At 41.4% G+C, this 13980-nt stretch overlaps 1 protein-coding gene across 2 annotated transcripts in view; it reads left to right on the forward strand.

Moving 5' to 3' along the window:
- Positions 1–13980, forward strand: part of GUCY1A1 (guanylate cyclase 1 soluble subunit alpha 1) — a 139374-nt gene that overhangs the window by 60188 nt on the left and 65206 nt on the right. Inside the window, exon 1 of one of the 2 annotated variants that reach the window (XM_039539152.1) lies at positions 8127–8238. The exons of the other annotated variant lie outside the window; for it this stretch is intronic. The gene's annotated coding sequence lies outside the window, so the exon portion shown is untranslated. Of the gene's footprint in view, positions 1–8126; positions 8239–13980 lie in introns of those variants that run through there. 2 annotated transcript variants of the gene reach the window in all.

Genomic DNA, 13980 nt, shown 5'->3' on the forward strand with positions numbered 1-13980 from the left:
GTTTCTCTAATGTAGGTGTTTTGCAATTCTATGTTAATTATCATTTGAAATAATTTACCTGATATTCTAGTAGGGTTTATTGTGCAGTAATTCCTAGGATCACACCTACTGCCTCTACTAAAGATAGAAATGTTACTAGTTTAATACATAATCTAGTATACTTTAAAAATAATATTAAAGGGAAAATTTCATTTGGGTCTCTACATTTTTTAAAAAATGTACACATGTAAAAAACCTGCACTTTCAATGACATGTAGACATATAGACATGTGAATTGGGAACTGTAATTATGCATGCCTGTCTGCTTACTGAATATCAAGCCTTTCATATGATGTTGAATGGTAAGGTACACGACTGAAGAATAATTTAAGGCATAAGGACAAGGGGGCATTACCGAGGTTTAGATTGCAGCCACAAATAATTCTGTTTCCTGATTCTGAATGCCCTGTCTCTTAGCATTAATGTTTCATGAACATTATTTTTTGCTTGGAATGAGGCGTGCAATTTTCCAGGAGATTTCTTCTTTGTATAGGCTGAGATTCTTCCTTTGGTGCCCACCGAAAAGCTGAAAGGTATGGTGGGCTGCTATCCAGCATGGGGGCCCAGGAAAAGTTCTGTCTAGAATTCCTTCATCATTCAGCTTCTGAGATGCAAGTGCCAAACTAGTAGCTCTTTTACTCTTGGAGAGAGTAGCATGTCCCTGATATTTCCTTGGCTGGCTACATTGATTGATATGAAGGTGTGACAGGGTGCTGGCTAGGAAACTCTGAGCCAGACTTCTGTCACGCCAGCTCCAATCAGGAAAGGGAAATTGGAACTGGCTGAGTAAGCCCAGCCCTAAGTGGGAAATAGGGAACGGCTGCCAGCCTCGATAGCCAGGGGCTACATAAAGGCTGGCAGGAAGGAAGCCAGGGGGAGCTGGAGCCTGCTCTCCCTTGCTGGCTGCAGAAGGTAGCAGTCCCTGAGGCTGTAAGCCTGATGCTGTCTGTAGCTACAAGGTTGTGGGAACTTGTACTGTAAATAAAGGGCACAGGTGATTGCACCAAAGCAGAGGTCTCTGGCTGGTTTGTGGATGCAGAAGTGGCAGAAGATAGAGGGGCCCACTGGTGCCCTGTTACATGTTGGGGCTTGTCTGGGATCCTGAACCAATGGATGTGGTTGGTAACCTGGAGATGGAGGAGACCTTGCAATGGCTCATCAAATAACAGGAGCAGATGCAGAAGGCCCTGCCAGGCTTCCAGCAGTACCACCAGGCTGAGAGACAGGCCTTGCTAACTTGGCAGGCAGAAAAACCTTCAGGACTTTATAAAAGAGCAGGCCAGCATGCAGCAGCAACTCCTGCAATGAATGGTGAGTCCCACAGTAGCAGATGGCACCTGACTTGGCACTCTGTAAAATGGGCCCAACAGATGACCCAGATGCCTTCCTTGGTAGGTTTGAGTGGGTAGCCATGGGTGTCATATGGGATAGGGCAACATGGGTCCTAAGTTTTGCTCCTTACCTGGTGGGAGAAGCTCAAGCGGCCTACGTTGCCTTGAGTGAGGAACAGGCCTGGAACTATGAGACGGTGAGGCGGGGCCATCCTAGACCGGGTGGGCCTGTCAGCAGAGAAATACCGCCAAAAGTTCTGGTTGGCCCGATGGATGGGGCTATATGGCCCTGGGCATTCACCCAGAGACTGATGGACTGAGCCACCCAGGGCTGGCTCCAGGCACCAGCAAAGGAAGCAGGTGCTTGGGGCGGCCAGTGGAAAGGGGCGGCATGTCCGGGTCTTCGGCAGCAATTCAGTGGTGGGTCCCTCACTCCCTCTTGGAGGGAAGGACCTGCCGCTGAATTGCCACCAAAGAATGAAGCGGCACGGTAGAGCTGCCGCCGAAGTGCTGCCGATCGTGGCTTTATTTAGTTAGTTATTTATTTAATTTTGCTTCACCACTTGGGGCGGCAAAAAAGCTGGAGCCGGCTCTGGGGCCACCCACTGGCTGAGGCCTGAGACGCAAATGGTGGAGGAGATAATGGACACCCTTCTCCTAAAACAACTGCTAAGGCACCTCCCTGAGAATATCCAAGTCTAGGTCAGGTGACATCAGCCAAATATGGTCTATGCAGCTATCGAGTTGACCGAGGAGTACACAGAGGAAGCCATTCCCTGAAGGGAGGGCCAACCCCATAACGACAGAGTTGGGGAAGAAGCTGAGGGAACCCCTTCCTGATAAGAAGGAAGAACCCCCAAGGAACTCCCAGTAGAGCCAGTATGATTGTTTGCTGGCAGTGTGGGAGGTCAGGACATAAAAAGGGGGACTGCCCAGATATGGAATATGGGTGGGCTAAATTTTGTGGCTAGACTAATGCTGGGGGACGGACAAGGGGGAAGAGGCTGTTCACCATCCCAGTGAGTGTAGGGAGGAGACCTCATAGGGGCTGGTGGATAGAGCTTCAGCCTGCTCACTTGTCCAGAGGGGGCTGATAAAACTGCCCTGGATAATTCCAGGTGCACAGATGGCCCTGGAGTGTATCCAGGTGCCCCTAGAAGTGTGAGGTAGCTTTAAATGGAAGCGGGTTAGGATAGTACCCTGTTGTGTTAGGTAGACTGGGGCCCTCCCCCGGAGGGAAAAAGAAAAGAGGAGTTATAGGCTGCTCTCCCCTGCTGGCTGCAAGCCTGATGCTGTCTGTAGCTACAAGATGGTGGAATTTGTACTGTACATAAAGGGCCTGGGTGATTGCACCAAAGCAGAGGTCTCTGGCTGGTTTGTGGGCACAGAAGTGGCAGAAGATAGAGGGGCCCACTGACACCCTGTTACGGAGGGTGAAAGCATAATCCTTCCCTTGCCTGAAAGGGGCAGAGTAACTAATACTCATTAGGGCACCATGAGCAGGGACTGTGCCCAACAATGGGATTTTGGCTCCTACTTCACCCGTCCTGGGTTAATTCCTTATCTGGCCCATACTGCTCATATAATTATCGAACACTAAACATTGACGTGAAAAACAATAAAAAGAAGTGTTTAAAATACTGGATGTCTAGTTTGGTTTGCAAATTGGGACCAACAACAGTTAATCACCCTACTAGATTTTGTTGTATAGATCCTGTAATACTGTACACACCACAGGAAAACTCTCTAGGCTTGCATAATTTTTTACTTTACTGCTCACAATTTAGGAGAGAATATACTGGCTGGCTCCAATTGCCTCATGAATTATGCCTCATGAATTAGCAACCTGGCTGTCATACAGAGGTAAGTTCTGATTTAGGGAGTAAAGACCTCTGCAAATTGCTTGCCAAACCGATTGATGTTCATAAGGTTACTCCCACTGAGGCTGGTCACCACAGAAGCTGAATACTGTCATTGCAACAGATTTTCTAAGTGAAATATACTGAATATTGATTTGTGTGCATTGCAGCATGAAACAGAATAGCATGTGGGCCCTGGTATTGCATTTAAAGAAGAAATACAACAACCCAGCTTTAACACTGTAATGAGAGATGATGGCACCATTTTCCATTCATATTACAATAACTGTCATTCATGATCTGTCATTTTCTATTCTTGTTAGACTCTTATTTTGTAAGGTTGAGATGTTCAGCACCCTAAATCCCAAGAAAGCTGCAGGATGTGTTCAGTCACATCATAGAATCAAAAATCAACCATCCCATAGAATTCCCAGTATAAAGACAGCAAGAAGAGGTATTAGCGTTTTGCTCTTCTTACAATTTGCTGGGCTAGATATTCCTGTTTTCTCTGTTGGCTGAGCAAACTGTTAGGAAGGTGTGGAATAATTCAGCCATTCAAAAGCAGAGGATTTTAAAGGGGATAATGTTACATTGTTATTGTATACATAAAATGACACAGGTTTGGAAACAGACTCAAATATGCATTTCTAAAAAGCACGTGCCGGAGACATTTGTCTTTATTTCTATTTCACAACAATACAAACAAACTCCTCCACCCAGACACAAGCAATAACACTGATAACTGCCCAGCAGTTCACTACCTTACAGGGATGTTCTAAGAATAAATGCATTGAAAGATTCTGAGGTGCTCGGCTACTATGGTAATGAGGGGCCATATAAGGCTTCAGATGGCTAGATAACAGCATTAAATACCAATATACAAATACATTAAATCTGCCAACCAGCAGCATCAAATAACCAAATGGAGATAAAAGTGGCTGAGGTAAGTTAAGGGACCAGTCAGTGTGACAAAAACAAATTCTACTCACAGTACTGCAGGCTGGGAGCTTGCTGCTTTATTTAACTGCATAGCAACACTGAATGGGGGAGAAAACTTCCCCTACCAAAAGGGGAAGTTAATATGGTGGCTGAGCATGGTCCCATCCCATAATACCCTGGTAACCCAGTTAACCCCATGATGACCACTTTACTACAGCCAGTCAATAAATTAAAACTCAAGAGCCCAAGAAAGCCCCTCACAACTTCATTCTTTTCATAATCTTAGTCTCATTTTGCCTCCAAAACGCTATCAAATAAATGGCTCACTGTATTTTGCATGCTTAATTTTTGATATTTAAGTTTTACATACTTAATTTTTGGTATTCACATTTGAATCAATGGGATTACACCTGTATAAGTGAGAAATTTAGCTCCCTGTTATTTTATATATATTTTTTAAATGTGCTTAGAGGCCCTTGGATAAACAATTAACATCTATTAAAAGATTTGAATAAGTAATTAAGAGACTCCATAATTAAGAAAATATGGGAATGTGGTGTTGTGAACCTATTACTCATGATGGTAAGCCTTATGCAAACCGCTCCATTGAACACAATGTGATCACCTGTGTAAATGAATGCTCACCAACATGAATGAGTTGCACAATCTAGTCCTTAATGCTCATACAGCACTTAACACAGACAATAATCACTACTAGCTTTTTAAATACTTTATCTCATACATTGTTATAACTTAAATAATCATCCCCCTGACTTCAAATGGTCATGACTCTCTGGAAAAAAACCCTCCTTTTCTGCTGAAAATTTCCATGGTCATTCTCAGCCCAATGGTGACTTTATTTTTGGAAGGCCTAATCCATTCACTCATTTTTATAATATGGAAAGGTAAAATAATTACACTTGTCAAATGTTAAGGTTGTTTTCTGGTCATGCACAACTCAAAAATGACTAAATTTAAATGACACGGATTTTTCTAAGAAAGATGGTCAGCTATTCAGTGGGTTTTAAGGTTCTTTGGCCTGTATTTCAGAAACTATTTTATTTTACTCAGTAAACCTTGATAAAGGTCTGAAGGTCAAACTGGTGGTGATATGATTATTTCACAAATGTTTGTTTGTTTTTAGCATAACCTTGTAGTCCTGAAGTCTCTGGCCCTACTTCCTATTTATCATGCAGCTGTTATTCTTACAGGGGTTCGGTGGCACATATACTGCTTTGTGTTATGATGCTCTCTCATTTAAACCATGGGAAATGATTTTTACAGCATCTTCTGAATTACTGATCTACAGATCTTTTGACTGTTAATCCAGTGTTTGGTCTAGTGTCTGAACAGGTACACTAGATTTTTTCAGACTGAAACCTTACCACAATAAACAGTGCATTCTGCTGACCATAGATTAGTTGAACTACAGTATTTTTGGCTCTCATGTTTAGGAGCTGAACAAAGATTTAGCTGAACACAAGGAAGAAATAGTTTAATTATAAACATACCTACAGTGGGCCATTATTGTGCCATCAATTTTTTAGCAGACACCCTATTGCAGTCAATGGGGGAGCTGTTAGAATATTGATGGCATAACATTGCTATTATGAGAACATGCAATCTGTTCTATTTTAAACAGAAGAAAAATTTGCTTGAGTAAGATCTAAGAGTGTGTGTGTGGGGGGGGTAAACTGTAGATTTTGTTTCAATGTATCTCAGAAGGATATAAGAAACAAAACTCTTGTTTAGGTTTTGCCAGCAAACTGTATATTACATAAAACAGAAACCCCCTGTATAATACAAGTGACCCAATAAAACCAGTGCTATATTCACTCGATCTGCTTTTTTGCCCTCACCAAGCAGCTCTCTACTGGCAAGAAGGTCCTGCATTGAGGATGTAAAAGCCTTAATTCCTCTCTTCTTACTCATGATTCCTGAAGACTTGCAGTATCCATTACAGGAAGATAAGAATGTGTACAATATTATATACATTGTTTGTCCTTTTTCCTTTGCTCTTTTATTTCTGAGGAATCTTCTGTATCTGTTATTCTCCAAATCAAAAGGAGAGTGAGAACATAGCACACTTGTTGGGTTGCCAAGATTGTTAGGTTACCTCTGTTTACCAGAAGCTGGAAATGGGTAACACAGGATGGATCACTTGATGATTACCTGTTCTGTTCATTCTCTTTAAAGCACTTGGCATTGGCCACTGCTGGAAGACAGGATACTGGGCTAGATGGACCATTGGTCTGACCCAGAATGGCCGTCTTTATGTTGGGATTTTAATTTTGAACCACTGGACCCTTATGACCTTGCTGTCTTTAATAGTTTGATACCCATGCTTTTGTTTTACTTCCCACCCCACAAAATGCCTCTTACAGAGGGGAGGGTGCAGAGGAGGGAAGAGGGAGAGAGAGGAATAGCAGGAGGGAAGGGAGTGACCTAGAACCAGTTATCATGCTACTCAAACCAGCATGTTTCTCAGCATCCAGTGGCTCAGACTCAAATTCCTAGTTCCTGTGTTTCACATGTGCTGGGGGAATTCCTCAACTGCCTTATCAGGGCAGCTTTAAAGTCCCTGTAAAATGCCAACCATTACCTGAGCTCCTCCTACTGGCCAGAGGTCACTCTGCAGCTCCCTGCCTCTCTTTTCCCTCTGCTGGGCCCCTTAACTCTACAGAGTCTGTCTCATCAATAGCAGCCCTCCTTGAGGTCTGATTTTATTATATCACAATTCCAAAAAACAAACACAAAAACTGTCCCACTCAACTTTTAGCTGGGCACACAGTCTGTTTTCCCAGAGGAATTATCCTTTGCTGGTCTCGGAGCACTTAGAGAAAATGCAGGGCCTACCCGCCTTCCTCCTACAGAGAAAACAAAACTTGCAGCTCTATTTTCATACCCAGCCCCAGCTCTCTTTCTCGAGGGCCACTGCAGGAGACTCTTCTCTCCCTACTGCTTCACTCTGTAGTTCTGCTGTTCCTGACACTTTCTAACTCACCTTATACCAATTCTGTTCCCTTTCAGTTTTGCTCTCACTGAAATTTACTCAGACCCTCTATAGCCCAGGTGCAATCCCACCCTCTTAACTAGCTCAACTAAGAGCACCTGCTCTGGCACAGGGGCACTGCTTTAATCACAGGAGCCAGCCACCCTGTGAGAGTCTGCTGTATGCTCCCCACCACACTGACACAAAGATCATCAGCCTTCAAGATCCTGGTCTTTTGGGGGATGTCATAGACTAGATGAAATCATGATTTATATAGTTAATATTAACAATGATATATGAAGAGTGAGTGACAGTACTTTGGCTAAAGATAACACTTTGTATTTGCTGGTGTCAGGGGTTGGGGGTATTGTTCAGTGCAATGATTTCATTTTCAGAACCCATATTTCTCACATGTACTGATAGAATTCTGGAGCATGTTTAGCAGTTGCTAAGTCTGATTAGACATTGGTAGCAGTTTATGCTAAGAATTCACCAACTAAGGACAAATAGAATGGATTGTTTTTGGAAATGCGTGTGGCACCTACATCAATGCCAATTCAGTTGATTAAAATCAATGACATTAGGTAAATAAGTTAATTCAGTATTACTGGACTCTTCAAATAAAGCGTTGGTGCAAATTCTTGAATTCTTTAAAAACCTAAAGTTATTCTATGTCACATGAATCTAGATTGTCTAACCCTAGTTCTAGAGTCTGATATTGTTCCCATTGACAAAGCTCCCATTGACTTCAATGGGGCCAGGTTTCCTATCCCTACTATCTATACAAACATGGAATTTGAATGAGAGCCTAACTCAACCCAGAAAAAAACTGAGATAACATTATTGGGTTAGGAAAAACAGTCCCAAAAGTCAGCAGACATTATTGGTGCCTGTGACAGAGTGCTGGAAGTTTACAAGCAAGCCAGTTACCAATCAGTTCTGTAGAGAAGACTGTTTGGGGATATACAGCTATTTAGCTGATCAGGCTGATTAGAGCTGTTGAATCAACTAGCCATCAATGGAGGGATATAAAAGAAGACACAGGAAAAGAGGGAAGGATCTGGACCAATTGAGCTCAGTATGTGTTGTGATTTCAAGGAAAGGACTCTTCCTGTGTAGTGCTGTGGGAAAGGGCACAAAACAGTGTGTATACTTGGCTACACTGGTGATGGGAATATAAATAAATTCACATGAAGTTGCTATTTACTGGAGAGTCTAGGAGATTGTTGGGGCATCAAAGAGTGGGGATGGAGCAGGCCTTGTTTCAGTGCTGATGACTGAGGGGATGTGCCCACCCTTTATAAAATGGATCTTAGATTCTGGCTTGCTCCTGGATGCTCAGCTAGTAGCTGAGGCTGAGGGCACTTTTATATCCATAATTGGCAAGGCTGTGGCCTTTCCCTTTCAATGCAGGCCTTGCCACAATTATCCAGGCCTTTATCACCCAGGGATTAGATTGCTATGATGCACCCAGTATGGGAGGATTGCATCTAGAGAAAACTGAAGTTAGTGAAGAATACAGTGGTCTGTTTAAGTAACTTGTCCAATGTGGCCATGCAGAAGAGTTAATGGGCATAAGATGTCTTTGGTCCTGCATCACCTGTCAGAATGCATGGGTGAGAGCAGGCGCGGCAGTCCTGGTACTCTTCCCCTGCACAGGTGGTAAGGGTGTGGGTAGGAAGGGATGCAACAGCCAATGCATTGGTTAAAGCAGCTGACCCAGCATAGGGGGTAAATAATCTGTTACTGGTATGGGTTAGTAGCAATCTTCTTCTTTCTGGGTTCATGTGAGAAACTAAGACAAGAGTTCTAACTGAGTCACATTTTGTTCCCTGACCAGCTCCTGGGGCAGTGCAGCAAGGTATCACTTCTGGCTCTAGGCAAAGTTGCAGATTTGTCCTAAGAGGAGTCTGATACTGGGAGCACATTATACTATTGGTCAGGGATGTGCATTGGCTGCTAACAAATTACAAGGGGCTTGTCTACATGACAGAGCTTTTGACGCTATTGCTATTTAGGTATTAAAGAGCCCTAAGCGGTTTGAAGTCTGCTTACCTAGGTGATTGTCTCTGTTCCTTTGCTGTACTGTCACAGCTGCAATCAGCAGAACTGCTTATTATAAATGAGGAGGGCACTGCTGGCAGGGTATTCTTCATGTGGACTCCTTGACTTTGGAATTTGCTATGCTTCATGTTCAGCCAGATCCTGGATCTACAGAGATGTTGCAAAGCCTATATTTCCCCCCAAGATTTTAACTTTAGGATTCTTTCAGTCTGATAGAATTGGTGGCTGTATTTTGTTGACTCAGTAGAGCACTTCCATGAATATGCTGTGCATTAGAGTAGCTTAATAGCTGTCACTTGGATTTTGTATGGTGGTGAATACCCTCAATGAAATCAGTGAGAGTTGAGGGCACTCAGGTGGAGGTAGTTATACTTTAATCCACTCAGAATTGCATGGCCTAACTGATTTAAATGGCAAGTCCCATTGAAAGAAACTCAGGTTTCTAAATGCCAAATTCACATTTAAAAATGGGATTTAGCCATCTAAATCACTTAAGCATTACAAAGCTGAAAGCTATGTTCCTTTAAACATCTGGGCCTGGAAATGATCAGGACATCAGAGAATAAGAGCCTTGCCTTTTACAGATATTTGTTTAAAACTGATTCTCTAATATCTTATTTTACACACAAAAAATCTGTAGAAACAGGTGAGATTACATTTCACAATGGTAATTTTATTTCACCACAACAGTGGGGAAGTCACAACCTTACATTAATTTCTTCAAAGCATCATTCCTCTGGGAGGAAGGAAGAAAATAGAACTGAAATATCTCTTTAGTAAAACTAATAATATGAATATACTGAATTTGTTGTATTTTTAATGTCAGCTTCAAGCACTACATTGCAAAATATGTGATAATTATATACAGCGGCATTGACACATTTGCCAGACTCAGTATATACATATAAAGCTCTGCAGGTTACAGTATAAATTAAGCAGATTTACTTGAAACTGATTTCCAGATTTAGAGATGGAAGACTCAGAGTAATATATGTTTCCTCAAACTTCTAGAAACTCTGTTTTTGGGCTGTGTACTATGCAGAAATGATGCACTAAGATACTGATACACTGTGTGTATAGTGATAAATACTGTTGCTTTTAAGAAATCAAATTTAAAAAGTAGTAGGTTGACTATATCTAGGGTGATAGTTAAAAAACAAACACACAAACTAAGTGACTTCAGAGTGCACTCTGGAAAATCCCACTCTAACAAATTCAGGGTCCAATCCTGCATATTCCTATGCACATGAATATGAGTGGCAGTGTAAGAACATAAGAACGGCCATACCGGGTCGGACCAAAGGTCCATCCAGCCCAGTATCTGTCTACCGACAGTGGCCAATGCCAGGTGCCCCAGAGGGAGTGAACCTAACAGGCAATGATCAAGTGATCTCTCTCCTGCCATCCATCTCCATCCTCTGACTAACAGAGGCTAGGGACACCATTCTTTACCAGTCCTGGCTGATAGCCATTTATGGACTTAACCACCATGAATTTATCCAGTTCTCCTTTAAACACTGCTATAGTCCTAGCCTTCACAACCTCCTCAGGTAAGGAGTTCCACAAGTTGACTCTGTGCTGCGTGAAGAAGAACTTCCTTTTATTTGTTTTAAACCCACTGCCTATTAATTTCATTTGGTGACCCCTAGTTCTTGTATTATGGGAATAAGTAAATAACTTTTCCTTATCCACTTTCTCAACAGCACTCATGATTTTATATGCAGGATCGGACCCTTAGAAGTTATTAATGAAAACATGCATTAATGAAGATAATATTAAAATTAGTAAAGAAGAAAAAGGAGTTGGTGAAACTGATGTACAGGAGGAATGAAGTCATAAAGTTGGGTCAAATAAATTAAATGTGCCAACTATTTTTCTGAGCAAATTTCCTTTCCCAGTCATTTGAAACACTTTTCTTCCCAAGCAACTTATAACATGTAAGGTTGGAAATTGCTATTAATTCAACGCATCTGCATTATCTCAAAAGAGAAATGGTAAGGCTTCACTATGCAGTTAGGGAGCTCTAGATTAGTTGGAAACAAGGCGAAACAAAACAGGTGGTAATAGAGTCATCCTACAGGATTGACAGTTACTTTCCAAGGTAGTATATATTAACCAGGAGGTTTCATTAGAATGTTGTTTTAAAAACAATTCTGAAAATTATTGCTCAACTTTTATGAAAAAAATAACCAGTGGGAAACAAGAGACTGTGGAGAAAAATAACAGGAGAGATTGCATCAAACTTTAGTTTAACAAATGGCCTTTTTAAATAAACCATTCTGTAAAATCACTGTGGTAATCCTAACTGTGTTTGTACGAGCAGATGCTGAAAAACAGTTAAGCTTTTGTTTAGTCTTTGGAAAAATCACAAACTTTAGCTTCCACTAGCATCAGTAATATTAAGAAATATAATAAACTGTTGTTGGCTAGATGTTCACTGCTTACTACGGGCTAGATTGTGCCTAGAACTAAACAGCTGCAGATGGGAGTGGAAGGGGAGGTAGCTCTTACCATTAAGGCTTCCCAGGTTGTAGGTTCACAGATGTTCTCTTCAGGATCAAGTATAGGGAACTATGCAGAGCTATGGTTCTGTCCTCTGACATGCTAGCCTGCAGAACTAGGCTAAATTATTTTCTTGTCTAGCATAAGAAGAGAGTGGTGGAAAACTTGTGTCTCTGAGATCAATGCCTCTGTTTGCCCCACTGAGGTGATACACTTATACACCATTCCTTTATTCAGGGCTTTGCCTTAAAAGCACAATATGGATTTATAAAATAGTGTCAGTTTACGGTTTGGTGGTCCTCTCTGAAAGAGAAATGACATCTAATTTAATTGTTGGATCATTTGTAATAAATACATTTTCACAATAAATACAGAAAGGAACAATACAGACTATATACCCCATTCTTCTTTCATATATAAACCAGGAGTAACTCCACTGAAGTCAATGGAGAATAAGAGTCAATGTGTGTGAAATGGTAATATCAAATATTGTATTTACATAATATCAGTGCCTCACCTATTCATACCATAGCTGCGTCTGAACTGTGAAGAAAGTGAGACATGTATCTTGATTTGAACATAAATGGTTTGGAATAGTCTCTAGTGACTAGTGAATATGATGATGTGTTTGTATGGGCTGTAGATTCAGCCTTTAAACCAATATTCTTTCTAATGTATCACAAGAAACTTTTTCCAAAAAGTTTGAGTATAAGAAATACTAAAAGCTGTAAATCCTTAATAGTTAGGAAACCTATATAGTGTGCCTGTAATGACTTGAGCCGGTCCCTTAGATGAGACAATACTAATGAATGGTGACAGACATCCTGGGATGACATGAGCTGAGGCCTGAAAACTAAATGCAAAGTTTGTAAGTGAAGATCATATAAGTGAATATCTGAAGCTTCAGAAACAAAACCCTTAATTTTTTAATAACTGAATTTCTAGGCAAACACATTGTGAAACAATGGGGGGGGGGGGAGATGGGTTGGAAACAGTATATCATCAGCCAGAATAAACGAGCAATTCTTTTTCAAGGGTCTCTGGCTTTGAGAGCATGATGATGTGACTACAAATCAGATCTGATGAGATGATTGTGGGAACACAGTGTACAATGGCTGTTAAGTAGAAAATGCACTACAATGTTTAGGTTTCCATTTCTGTCATAGGAAGTAGGTTGTTAGAGATGAAAGGATTATGACTAGATGTGGAAAAACACTCTGAACATTTCTAAGATGGAATTTGACTATCTTTAGTCATCTCACATTCACCAAGCTTGATCATCAAAGATGAGAGGGTTATCATGACATGATTCAAACCACCTGTACAATGTGCTGGAAGCATATCCTTTATCTACCATGTCAGAGGATTACATGCATACAGTCCATATAACATGCTGCCATACACAGGCTGTTAAAGATTTGAGTACTCCAACTTGGGTTCAGATAATTGTAATGATACATATTACTGGGAATTTTGTCTCCATTATGCCCTTTGGAAATATTTCATTAGGTATGACTGGTAAACTCAATGTTCTCAACAAAGTTCAGAGACAGGGAAGCTGAATAGGTGATGTCAGTCAAGCAAGTACGGCCTGTGTAAAGACAAATTCCTGGCCCGCAAAGCATTTGCTGGTGGTTTATGGAAATCTCGTCAGACTCATTGTGCTGGCTTCTCCTTTTTTTTGAGCTGCATTAAAATATAGCTGAATATACATAGCAGCCTTTTGAATATTGCTTTCCCATATAAGCAACTGTTATAGGTGCCACAGGGAATTTTAAGCAATTGCAAATGGGAGGAGAGTTTTTTCTATGCTGTGGTGGGTGAGGCACTTGCATAATTTCTCTCTTAAATCTTGTTTTAGGAAATCCTGCCATAGAAAACCCACTGATGCAAAATCGCTTGGTGGCTTTTGTATTGTGAGTGGAATCACAGCACATAAGGGTAGAGGTTGTTGCTGACTTGCCCAGGGAGGATCCGATTAAGACATTGTTGAGGCAGGGAAGCACTAGAATCACACATCCAATCTGTTGTGTTTTGAAAGTATGTCATTTGCCCCTACATAGCAACTGGTCAAATTTCCTAGCCTTCCCTGAAAATAAAATGTATATTCCCATGACTGTGTTTAAATAACACTTGCCTGTGTACCACACAGTCAGGAAGTAGTGGTTGAAGTAGATGTCTTCAATGAACAAGAAGTGCTATGGTCACAAAGGATATGTCTGCACTGCAATAAAGCACAGCTCAGCTCACTTGG

Source organism: Mauremys reevesii, linkage group 5 (genome assembly GCF_016161935.1).
Source record: "Mauremys reevesii isolate NIE-2019 linkage group 5, ASM1616193v1, whole genome shotgun sequence".
NCBI lineage: Eukaryota > Metazoa > Chordata > Testudines > Geoemydidae > Mauremys > Mauremys reevesii.